General features: G+C 40.6%; 1 protein-coding gene and 1 pseudogene across 2 annotated transcripts in view; one reads left to right on the top strand and one right to left on the bottom strand.

The window, feature by feature from the left end:
- IGF2BP3 (insulin like growth factor 2 mRNA binding protein 3) overlaps positions 1-13,228 on the bottom strand; it is a 110,135-nt gene that overhangs the window by 70,339 nt on the left and 26,568 nt on the right. The window lies entirely within an intron of this gene.
- Positions 12,398-12,923, top strand: LOC136383987 (U6 snRNA-associated Sm-like protein LSm3 pseudogene; annotated as a pseudogene).

The following is a 13,228-nucleotide window of genomic DNA, read 5'->3' as shown; positions in this document are numbered from 1 at the left end:
TTTATTTATTCTTTTTTTTTTTTTTTTAGAGAGGGGAGAGAAAAAGAAAAGGGGGGAGGAGCAGGAAGCATCAACTCCCACATGTGCCTTGACCAGGCAAGCCAGGGGTTTCGAACCTGCAACCTCAGCATTACAGGTCAATGCCCTATCCACTGCGCAACCACAGGGTCAGGCCCATGGTGGTGTTTAATAGGTTTCTCTGTCCCCTACAAAAGAGGTAATTAGATCTGAAGACTCAGGACCTGGCCAGTTTGCTCAATGGATAGAGCATCCGCCCAGTGTAGGGACGTCCCAGGTTCAATCCCCAGTCAAGGCACACAGAAGCGACCATCTGCTTCTCTTCCCCTCCCTCTCTCCCCTCTCTCTCTCTTCCCTCTTGCAGCCAATGGCTCAAATGGGTCGAGTGTCAGCCTCAGGTGCTGAAGATAACTTGGCTGATATGAGTATCAGCCCTAGGTAGATCCCGGTAGGTGCGGATGTGGGAGTCTATCTCCCCTCTTCTTACTTAAAAAAAAAAAAAAGGATCTGAAGACTCAGACTCAGTTTGGTCTTCGTTGTTGTTGAAGAGAGTCAATAATACATCACAGGGGGCGTTTCCTACTCCATGAGGAGATCATGAGGAGACCCAGTTATCTCAGGTCGTATGCCGAAGATGTTGCAATTCCTAATGATCACTGCCTAAACACATAATTGCGCTCAAAGCTGGAAACCGAGTTTCTCATTCTATCATGCCTTCTGTGTTTATTTTTAAAGCTGCAGCTCCTTTTTTAAAGCTGCATACAGAACTTGCCCTTACCAAACACGCCGCTATGCTGAAGCACAGTAGGAGCAGGAAGGGCAAGGTAATTCCTTCACTTCCACGGGAGCTTTGTGCCTTCTCGCACTCCGTAGTCACCGATTTCATCCCCACACACTGAACTTGACCGCCTCCTTCCCCCCCAGTCATTCGCCCTCTGAGCATACATCTTTGCCTTGCCACTTCAGGGCTTCTCCAAAGTGTCGAGGAGCACAAGGGCAGCCCGGAAGCCCTAAGACAACCTGCAGTCTGCAGGGCAGGGTTGGGGACCAACTGATAAATGCCCGGCTACCCTCTGCGAGACATTCTCTGCGGCCCCATTGGCTTTTCCTCCCCATTTCACCCTCTCATTCTTGCTCCTTGAAATCATCTCCAAAATAAATCGGCTTCATTCAAGTCCTCATCCCGGTCTTTTCTTTCAGGAGTTCAAACAGCATTATTTCAAAATTTTCAGTTGGTTGCCCTGGCTAGGTACAAAGGTGAGCAGATGTTTACTTTGTTCAGTATCATTAAAGATTCATGGATTCATAGATATTTTATCTATCAATCTACTGTATGAATTCTTTTTGCGAATTCAAGGCTCAAATTGTCTTGCCTTTGGAACTTTGGTGGGAACCTCTTCACATTGGTTCCTGGGTCTTTGATGTGACTGGTAACCGCCGAGAGTTCTTTTGCTTTCTGTTAGGACACGGTAAGTCCAGGTTCAACCCGTACACTTCCTGTCCCCGTCTGCAATCAGCCTTACCTACAGGGGGCACTGGTCCTTCTCAATCAGAAATAATACAAAGCCATACAACCTGGTCACGAGGGTGCTCATTGTTATTGTGTTGATCACTGCTCCTAGATCAGAGCTAGAAAATCTACATTATGTTTGAAAGAGAAACCATGTGTTCATAATGATTACTAATAATTCTAATTTTAGATTCCTAGGTTTTTGACAAAAGTCTGATATTTTTATTTTTTCTTCCACTATAAAACTTAACAGCATAAACATGAATATAAACAAGAAATGCTTTATGTGCCCTCCTCCAAAAAACCTTCATGTTGCAGCCCTAACCCCCAATGTGATATTAGGAGGCAGGGCCTTTGGGAAATCATTAGGCTTAGAGAAGGTCAAGAGGGTGGAGCCCCTATAATAGGTTTACTGTCTTTTTAAGAAGAGAAAGGAGCATGCTCTTCACTGGTACCCAGTGAGGAAAAGGCCGTATGTGCCTACAGCTGAGAATGCACCTGTCTACAAGCCAGAAAGAGGGCTTTCTCCAGGCGCGGAACAAATCTGCCTGCACCTTGATCTTGGGATTTCCAGGCTCCAGCACTGTGAGAAATAAATGTCTATTGTTTAAGCCACCCAGTCCACAGTATTTTGTTACAGTGGCCCAAACTGCCTAGAACAATATCTATTATTTTACTTAACCGTTGCAGTCAGTATCTTACAGAGAGGAAACAAAGGGGGAAGTTTACCTCGTTCAAGTATCCACACGGCTGATGTGTGGCACTGTCAGAAGCCATGTCTGGGCATTCTGGCTCTGGAGTCAGTCTTCTGAACTACACTACACACAATCTTACTGATTTCACTTATAATCCAACCTATCATGTAACCACATCAAACAACTTCAGAAAAAAAACAAGTTGCATGTTAAACCCAAAAGGTCAAGGACATGTGCTAATCCTAAAGCAAAATTTTCATTCTACCCCACAGCATAAATCAATCATAATTTACATACCAAGACTTAATATTGACATAAAATGAACAAGGTTTCATATTAATACCAAGAGGGGAAGGCAACGATGCTGAAAATTCAGCTAACCCGATTACCTCAAGGTATCACGGAAATTGTATATACACGGGCACCCAGGCACTTCTGAAGCCGGTCATTTCATGGTAAGTCTTAATGCAAGACACAAAAATCTATTAGACTTGCAACCTTCCGGCCAGACTCCCAAATCCTGAATGTACATTGTCTTTATGTTATTTCTCCCAGAAGGTTCTGTCTCGCTCCTACCTTTCTAGTAACTTATACAAATCAAGGAAACCCCCACTTTCTCACTTCACAGAGAAAGAGGTTACAGTTCGGATCATGACCCAATGCTAAACACCAGCTGAACAGAAAGAGAAAACCATGCCTAACCTGTAACCTGTTCCTCTTTGCCTGGTTTTATTTACGTGGTTTTTTTTAATATTTTATTTCTTGATTTGAGAGAGAGGAGAGAAAGAGAAAGAGAAGGGGAAGGGGCAGGAAGAATCAACACAGACATAGTCACTGCTTCTCGCACGTGCCCTGACCCAGCAAGCCGAGGGTTTCCAACCGGCAACCTCGGCGTTCCAGGAGGACACGTATCCACTGTGCCACCACAGGTCAGGCTGCCTTGTTTAACAATACAGTCACTGTCAAAGAGACAGCCAAGCCTGTGGCTGAGAGCAAGCAGTACAGCATGGCCTGCCTCTTCAACCCGCCGCTTGGGGGTCCTCCGTGCTGGCTGCAGATTTTTATTCCAACTGTGTCTAACCAACTCAAGCGATGCCCAAAGGGGAGTTTGCTCAACCTGGCCAAATTCACTATTGCTAATTACTGGTAATAATTACAATACTTAATATTATAATTATACCTATTCTTTCTTGTTTTATACAGTTAAGAATGAGCTCTTTACCCTGGTCAGGTAGCACAGTCAGTTAGAGGATCATTTCGATACATCAAGGTTGCAGGTCCCATCCCTGGTCAGGGCACATACACAAAGCAACCAATAAATGCATAACTAAATTGAACAACCACATCAATGTTTCTGTCTCTCTCCCCCCTCCTCTCCCTCTGTCTCTGTATCTCAAATCAATTTTAAAAAAATTTTAAAGAAATAGCTCGTTAAACAAATACCATATAATTTCATTTATATGTATAATCTTAAAAAACAAAATGAACAAACAAAACAGAAACAAACTCATAGTTACAGGCCCTGGCTGGTTGGCTTAATGGATAGAGTGTCGCCCCATCATGTGGACATCCCGGATTTGATCACCGGTCAAGGAACACATGAGAAGTAACCATCTGCATCTCTTCTCCTCCCTCCTCACACCTCTCTTCCCCTCTCACAGCCAGTGGCTTGACTGGTACGGGCGTCAGCCCTGGGCACCGAGGAGAGCTTAGTTGGTCATCAGCCCCAGACAGGTGTTGCCAGGTGGATCCTGGTCAGAGCACATATGGGTGTCTATCTCCCCTCCTCTTAAATAAATAAATAATAAACCCTCATAGATACAGAGAGCATTTTAATGGTTGCCAGGTAAGAAGGGGTTATACAACAAAATATTAAATATGACCTCATTTAAAAATGTCTGTTTTACCACAATAAATAAGAAATGTCCCTAAGCAGAAAAAAAGGTGTGTATATGTGCATGTGTGTGTACACACACACACACACACAAGAAAAAGGGGTATAGCACCAAAATAATGAGTATCATGAGAATCACAGGCAGTTTTCAATTTCCTTTTGCTTTTGTGTTTTTAAAATACAATTTACTACCTGACCAGTAGTGGCAGAGTGGATAGAGCGTGGACGAGGTGCTCTGAGGTCCCGGCTTTCAAACCCTCAGGTTGCTGGTTTAATTAAGCACAAGCTCGCCAGCTTGAGCGCAGGGTCACCGGCTTGGCTGGAGCTCCCAGTCAAGGCACATATAAGAAGCAATCAATGAACAACTAAAATGCTACAACTGCAAGTTGATGCTTCTCATCTCTCTCCTTGCCTGTCTCTCTCTTTCTCTCAAAAATAAAAAATTTACTAGTTGTTAAGGAGGATATAAGCTATTATTTCCAGTGAGTAAGTTATAACATATGAGGAAGCAAGAGAAAACATCTATAGATTTCAAGAGTTCTAACTAGCCCTGTAACTTCAGTTTTCTCTCTTCCCCCAATGTTACAGGATAGCTGAAGAAATTATACCTTTTAGGGCAGTCTGAAAGAAATGTCAGTAAATATAGGGAAAAGGGCGCAACACTGCGATTTGGAAGCCAATCAGGTAGACCTCAGGTTCAGAATCGTTGTGAAACCTGATACCCAGTTAAAAGGGGGTGTCAGATCCTAGTAAATTCAATACTAGGTGAAGGAAAGGAAAAGTGTCATCTCTACCACTGCACAGGTAGAGATGACAGTCCAAGTGTGGTCTGAGAACCATCGACACTAGAATCCCCAGGAGGGCTTACTTGAAATGAAGATTCCAGGGCCCCAATGCAGACTCCCTAAGTCAGAATCTTGGGGGGAGGGAGGGGGACATGATTTCTTATACAGTGAAGTTTGGTGACCAGTGAGGTCTATTTAACAGAGCACACCCCAAGGACAAAATTATTCCTATTGTATTCACTGCTGTGCATTCAAGTGTTGAGCAGACTGCCTGGTTCACAACAACTCAACAGTGCTTACACAAGGACTAAAGGAAGAAAAGCCCCTTAGAATTCCAGTTCTAAGTGAGCCTCTAAGGCAGTGATTCTTAAAGTGTGCGCCACGGCACAGTGGTGCACCCTAGAAGATTTCCAGGTGCGCCCTATGGTACTCCAGAGAAATATGTGCCTGTCGGGGACCATAAAACCAACAGGGTTTTTGGAGTTTAGATTTTTGGGGGACAGAGGTGTGGGGAATTGGCTGTAAGCTGACAGTCTGCCCAACCCCCCACCTCACTTGCCTGATTAGGAAGCCAGAGGCTATTAAGCTGTGGTGCTGGATTGTATACACTACCCCCCATGTTCCCTGGAAAGACTGGAGGCAAGTTTCTTCTATCCTTTGTTTGGTGTAAAGTTAAGATGATATGTGTATGGTGGGGGTTTTCTACACTCTACACAAGAGTAAAAAGAGAGGAATTCTTCAATGTATTCACGAGGAAATGAGAGTTTGCCTTTCAATATATGCCCAAGCATTGAAGAAATTGCTAGGACACATCAAGCTCATGTTTCTCAAAACACAAGAATGAAAAAACTTAACACATTCATGCTGGGACCTGTCGAATTTACTAAACCTTACTAAGAATGTATCTATATATATAAAAAGATAACTTTTTTGTCATTTTTTATTTCTTAACCCTCTTACGAATTCTAAAAAGCGTAACTCAAAAAATGTAACATAAAAATGTTTTTTATGTCAATAAATTTAACTTTGTTGTATTTATTTCATTTAATTACCATAAAAGCACGCTTGGACTTTTTTTTTTTAATATTTGACTTAATTATTATAACGTATATCTCAGAAATTTGTATATAGTGCACCTACAATTATTTGTAGGATTTTAAATGTGCCCCAACTTCAAGTGTTTGAGAACCACTGCTCTAAGGAGACTCTTCTGTCATCCCCCAGCTCCCAGATCCCCACAGGAACAACATCCATGTTTTATTTAGTCCTCTTAACTGAAACAGAGGTGTATTTATCGTTCAAAGCTGCACACCTTATCACCTTCCTCTACCTAGAGCAGTCTGACAACCACTCAGTGTCTGGACGGAGACCTGACTGAAACCTGGGGTACGGGCTGGCCCAGGGGTAGGGGCTGGCCCAGGGGTACGGGCTGGCCCAGCGGTAGGGGCTGGCCTAGCGGTAGGGGCTGGCCCAGGGGTAGGCTAGGCTGGCCCAGGGGTACGGGCTGGCCCAAGGGTACGGGCTGGCAGAGTCCAAGAACAGCCGCACGAGCTCTGCGCGCCTCTCACCAATGCGGGCACACACACACTGACACCTCCCCTCAGGAAACGAAACGTCCCTCCAAGGGAGGGATCCAGCTCACGTCCTTACACTTCCTTAGGATGTGTGCAAGGTGAGACCACAGAACACTGTTCAAAAAAATAATGGCTGAATAGGACACAGACTGATCCTTGACTCCTGAATAATCAAAGATGTCTGCAGTCTTCATACTGAGATTTAATCTGAAAATGTGCCTTTAACCATAAAAGTTCCTCCCAGTATTTCTACCAACCACATAAACACATGGAGTTGAACATCAAGGAGAGTTCTATTTAAATATAAGGCTCACTCCCTGTATGACTCAAATGTGTAGCTCTTTCAAAAGTACTGTATAACATTTAATACGAGATAGCCAACTACACAGATCTCCCTTGAAACTCAGGGTGGTCAGGGAATAAAGTACTCGCACACACAACCTCTCTTTGCCTGAATCACCCTGAAAATTAATCATTCCCACATTGTTCCATAGTTGAACTAATTTATAAATACCATTATATTTTTTTCCAGCAAGACATCATACTTTTAACAAGTGATTTTTAAAGCTAAATCTCTCAAAAACTGCTTTGTCCAATGAACTAGCAACTGGACAACACGAGGCCCCTGAACACTTGAAATGTGGTTAATTCAGTCCCAGGGGAATTGTTCCATGAGTGCAAAATATAGAACAGATTTTGAAAACTTCATACCAAAAACAAATATGAAATTTCAACAGTTTTTAACACTGAGCATATGTTAAGAGATAATATATTGAGTTAAGTAAAAATATGAAAATTAACTTTACCTGTTACTTTTTACATCTTACTGTGGCTACTAGGAAAGTTTAAATTTTACATGTATGTAAAATTACATATTTTTCAATTAGAGCTGATCTAAAACTTAGTATACTTGAAACTAAAAGGTAAAACTCATAAAATTTTATTATTTGTCAAGGAAACTTCAGAAACAATTAAAATTTCACCATTACTAACTGTACCTGCAAGAAGAGGTGTTTAAAGATGACAAAATTTTAAGTGTTGAATTTTTATATAGGGTATCTGTACATTAACACTTTTTATTTCACATTACTGTCAATTAGATGTGGTCCTTTTGCAAGGCAAATTCTTGAATTTGTTTTCTAAGTGAGAAAGCTGTACTTGATCAAGTTATATCACCATCTCATCAACATTAAAAACTACAATCATTCCCCTGGCCTGTGGTGGCACAGTGGATAGATCCTTGACCTGGAATGCTGAGGTCGCTGGTTCAAAACCCTGGGCTTACAAAGAACCAATGAACAACTGAAGTGAAGCAATTATGAGTCAATACATCTCGCTCCCCTCACCCTCTCCTCTCTGTAAAATCAATAGATAAAATCTTAAAAAAAAACAACCATAATAATTCCACCACCTGAGTCTCAAGGAAGACAGTTTAGATGTCTTATTTCCAAGTTTAGAGTTATATAATCCAGATGGTTTATATTTCCAATTTTAACTAAACCTAAGACCTATCAACCAATCACAATGTATCAAACTTAAGTCCTAATTCAAATAACTGGGGTGGAGGGGAGAGTGTGGACCCGATCAGACAACTGGAATACTTGATACCAATCAGTGCCAATGTTTTTAATATGTAATAATGGAATTGTCTATGTTTTTCTGTAAGTCCTTATCTTTTACAGATACATTCAGAAGAATTTAGAAAGGTAATAGCCTTGCTATCTTAAATTTGCTTCAAAAATCATTGGGGGAGGTATGGTGAAGGGGTATAAAGTCCAGTAAGGATGGTCATCAGCTGGTCATTCTTGATACTCTAGGTGAGAGCTACAGAAGTAATTATTATTGTTATATTTTCTCTCCTATAGTACTTTTGAAATTTCCTCGTTTTTTCTCTACTCTCTAAAATCTAAAAGTCGCCTGACCAGGCGGTGGCGCAGTGGATAAGGCGTCGGACTGCGATGCCAAGGACCCAGGTTTGAGACCCCGAGGTCGCTAGCTTGAGCGTGGGCTCATCTGGTTTGAGCAAAAAAGCTCACCAGCTAGGACCCAAGGTCACTGGCTCGAGCAAGGGGTTCCTCAGTCTGCTGAAGGCTCGCAGTCAAGGCACATATGAGAAAGCAATCAATGAACAACTAAGGTGTCGCAATGCACAACAAAAAACTAATGATTGATGCTTCTCATTTCTCCATTCCTGTCTATCTGTCCCTGTCTATCTCTCTCTCTCTGACTCTCTCTCTGTCTCTGTAAATAATAATAATAATAATAATAATAATAAAACAAAAAAAATTTAAAATCTAGAAGTCGCCATCTTCACAAATGATAAATTCCATCAAAACCAAAGTCTGAGTTTGTTAGTACTTTGTACCATGAGGAAGGAAGTTTTAGAGAAAATATGATTGAGTTTACATGACTGGTAGTAAAGAAACGTTAAGTGCTTTTCACTTACAACCTTCGATCACACTGGCATTTCCCATACTTCAGAAACACTAAAAGGTCCTGAGATTGTTGCATCAAACAACAACCTCTTCTCTTGCCTAGGAAGGACAGTACTCTTGGCCCTCAGTATCCCCGCTGTTCTACATGGTTGGATTCAACCAAACATGGATGGAAAATAATTTTTTCCTTTTACAGAGAGAGAGAGTCAGAGAGAGAGAGAGAGATAGGGACAGACAGACAGGAATGGAGATGAGAAAGCATCAATCATCAGTTTTTCCTTGAGACCCCTTAGTTGTTCATTGATTGCTTCCTCATGTGTGCCTTGACCATGGGGCTTCAGCAGACCAAGTAACCCCTTGCTCGAGCCAGTGACCTTGGGTCCAAGTTGGTGAGTTTTGCTCAAACCAGATGAGCCCGCGCTCAAGCTGGAGACCTTGGGGTCTCGAACCTGGGTCCTCCGCATCCTAGTCCGATGCTCTATCCACTGCACCGCCGCCTGGTCAGGCAGATGGAAAATAATTTTTTTTAAAGTTGTGTTGTTGCTGATGTGTACTAGGTAGTTAAGCCTACAATGGTTGCATCTGCACTAAACATGTACAAACATTTTTCCTTGTCAATACTCTCTGATACAGTATAACAACTATTTGCTGCAGCCTGACCTGTGCAGTGGATAAAGCATCGACCTGGAATGCTGAGGTTGCCCGTAGGAAACCCCGGGCTTGCCCAGTTAGGGCACCTAGGAGAAGCTATGAGTTGATGCTTCCCACTCCTCCCCTGCCTTTTTCTTGCACACGCATGCTCTCTCTTTCCTCTCTCTAAAATCAATAAATAAAAATTAAAAAAAAAAAAAAAAGATGCTGCAGATGAAAAGATGCATCCTCTAGCTACAAAAACTGAAAGCAGCAACATCCAGAAAACTAGTCATTTCCAGGTGATTTCTGCCACAAATACAGTTCACAACAAATTTTTAAATGGCAACAATATTGAGAATGACAACAGATACCATTTACTTAGGAACTCCTAGTGCATAAAAGACCATGTCAGGTACTTGAAATACATTTTCACTGGATCTTACAACAATTGAGCTAAGTAGGCATTAATACTCCCACTTCACAGATGAAGGAAACAATCTCAAGAGATTATTTTAACCAACCTCAAAAGTAGGTAAGTGAAAAACAGAATCCATTCAGAGATCTACTGTAGAATTGAGCACCTGAAACCTGTATACCTATGTTAACCAATGTCACCCCAATAAATTAAATTTTTTTAAAAATTCAACTTCATAACTCTAATTTCCATGCTATTTCTACAGTAATTTTAGGTGTCTACTATGTAAAAAAAAAACAGGTTTCCAAGAAAACTGTCCAATATAATTATAACTATATATATATATATAGTTATAATTGGGATATATATATATCCCAATCTCGTGGTGGGAGAGGACATTGGAAGTTACCTAATTTACATCCACATGTTATAAAGAAAGGTCCAAGGAAGTTACATTAACATAGAGTAGACCACTTCAAGGTAATAAAACCACCAGTCTCATCTAGCAGCTAACATGATACATGAATAAGACAAATAACTCTACTAACTGACAATAAAAGCATGATATTCAAGAAGTTCCCCCTCAAAAAAAAAAAAAGTTCCCCTTGAAAGGACTGGGAAGTCCTTTCAAGGACCCTATATACTTATACAGTTACTAGATGGATGAGACTAACTTAAAATTATCAGGTATTAGTTTTTTAGTTAAATAACCTTTAAAATAATTGAATGATATTGTTTTTTCTTTTTTTAATTCAGTGAGACGAGGGGAAGCAGACAGACTCTCACATGTGCCCCAACTGACAAGCCCATTAGGAGGCAATGCTTTGCCTATCTGGGGTGTTGCTCTGTGGCTTAGCAACCAAGCTCTTCTTAGTGCCTGAGGTGGAGGCCATGGAGCCATCCTCGGCACCCAGGGCAACTCGCTCCATTAGAGCCATGGCTGCAGGAGGGGAAGAGAGGAAGAGTGAGACAGGAGAGAGAAAGAGGGGAGAGAGAAAGAGAAAGAAAGAGAGAGAGAGAAGAGGGGTGGAGGAACAGATGGCAGATGGGTGCTTCTCGTCTGTGCCCTGACCCAGAATCAAACCAGGACATCCACACGCTGACAGGCAATGCTCTACCACCCACCAAGGCTATATATTTTTCTTTAGAACTTCAGTAACTATATTTCACATTTTCAAAATTATATTGCCACTTTCAATTACATTCTAACAAAAGTTACATATGGTTCAAGTTCAACTTAAAAAGTGACATGTTAAAAATGTGCCTATTACAACAATCCAAAATGTAGTATTGTGCTTATAATCACTGATTATACACAAAAACATGCCGCTTATGGCTAACATCTCCAAGCCCACGTTAGACACAAGCCCCTCAAAGGAAGAAACTCTTGGTCTTCTTGACATATTGATGTAATTGGTCAAATAGTTTAGCATAAGCCAAAATGCGAGGGGGGCACTGAGCACCAAACTTATCTCTCCGCTGTACTCACCCTCAAGTGTAACCAGAGCACATCTGCCTGCCCTCAGGCTTTCTCTGTAACACAGGCACCAAGAGTTTTAAATGGCCCTCCCCACCCCTTAAGTGCTCTAACCCTTTTTGAAAGCTTTACTATTAGGAAAACCATCACAAACCAAACCTGTCATTAACAATCTGTACAGGGCATTAAATTTTAGTGGGCTGGACTTTAGACTTTAACACCTTGTAAAAATGTTGAAATAAAAGCTTATCCATTTCAAAACACTTAAGAACGTGTTAAATGCAGGCCAAGCACTTTAATTAATTGCCTAAAGACTGACTTGTAGAAACAAGTGCAAAACATAAGCTATCAGGACAGATCATCCACCAGGGGGCAGCACACCAAGACTCGGACACACCCCTAACCATCAGCCATCTATCTGTTCATCGGGTCTTTTTTTTTTTTTCTTACAGCATACATATACACTTGCATTTAGCATACTGATGATTAAAACTAAAACATACCTTAAATTTAACAGCAGAACATCAGTTACAAATATTTGGGATTCTAAAAGTCCCTTCTGAATAAATTTATGTTAGACATTATTTAATTACCACTATGTTTAGAACTTTAAGTATTTTGGGACTTGGGAAGGCTTCAAATATATTATATAAAACGGGTAACTAAAAACCTAGCTGCAAAATTCTATCTTCACTCTAATACAAGTAGAAAAAAATACTGTACATGTAACAGTCTACCTTTTCAAGAGCCTGTAAATTCAGTCATGACAGTTACAAAACCAAACAAATAGGGTCAAAACACCAGATCTGATTTAGAACAACACACAAATCTTTATGTCCTGTAGATAAAAAGAGAAACTTTCAGAATCTTAACAGCTCCCACCTCTTCCAGAAACTGCAAACTACTTAGATAGTCCAAAAGACTCAGTTCAGCTATGCATTTAAAGTTACTGCCGGTTTGAAAGATGGCGGACGACGTGGACCAGCAACAAACTACCAACACCGTAGAAGAGCCCTTGGATCTTATCAGGCTCAGCCTGGATGAGCGAATTTATGTGAAAATGAGAAATGACAGAGAGCTTCGAGGTAGATTACATGCTTATGATCAACACTAAAATATGATATTGGGAGATGTGGAAGAAACTGTGACTACTATAGAAATTGATGAAGAAACATATGAAGAAATATATAAATCAACGAAAAGGAATATTCCAATGCTCTTTGTCCGGGGAGATGGTGTTGTGCTAGTTGCCCCTCCATTGAGAGTTGGCTGAAACCAAGAATTTATCCTGTATGGAGATTTGGAGACTTTGTATGATTATGTCTTTAAATGTAGAAGATATTCAAAAGAGAAATCTGCATAAATTTTGATATTACAAAATAACTAAGGACTCTTCCACTCCTGAAATATGTTGATTTGCACATAACTCACAGATTCTTAAGCCAAATGGCACTTTTATTTTTCTTTAATCCTTCCAATAAATGTGACCACCATTAAAAATTAAGTTACTGCCAATCATGACAATGGCTAAACATGTTAATGCATATATCATTCATATAAATTTGCTTTTTATTTGAATAAAATAAAATTACTGTAAAATGTTCATTTTTCTCTTTTAAATTTGTAAGATAATGCTTTTCTCTTTCCTTAGCACCTGGGCATACTAGTTGTCAATAGGCAAGGCTCAATAGATAAGTTGACAGAAAATAAAATTGCAAATAAACCATAAAAGTCAAACTGCAAATATCAACATCTTTAAAATACAATCTCTTGAAGCAAATTTAAATATCAG

The sequence above is a fragment of the Saccopteryx leptura genome, chromosome 12, assembly GCF_036850995.1.
Source record: "Saccopteryx leptura isolate mSacLep1 chromosome 12, mSacLep1_pri_phased_curated, whole genome shotgun sequence".
NCBI lineage: Eukaryota > Metazoa > Chordata > Mammalia > Chiroptera > Emballonuridae > Saccopteryx > Saccopteryx leptura.
Note: the sequence above shows the minus strand (reverse complement) of the source record. Positions and strands in the feature narration are given on the sequence as shown.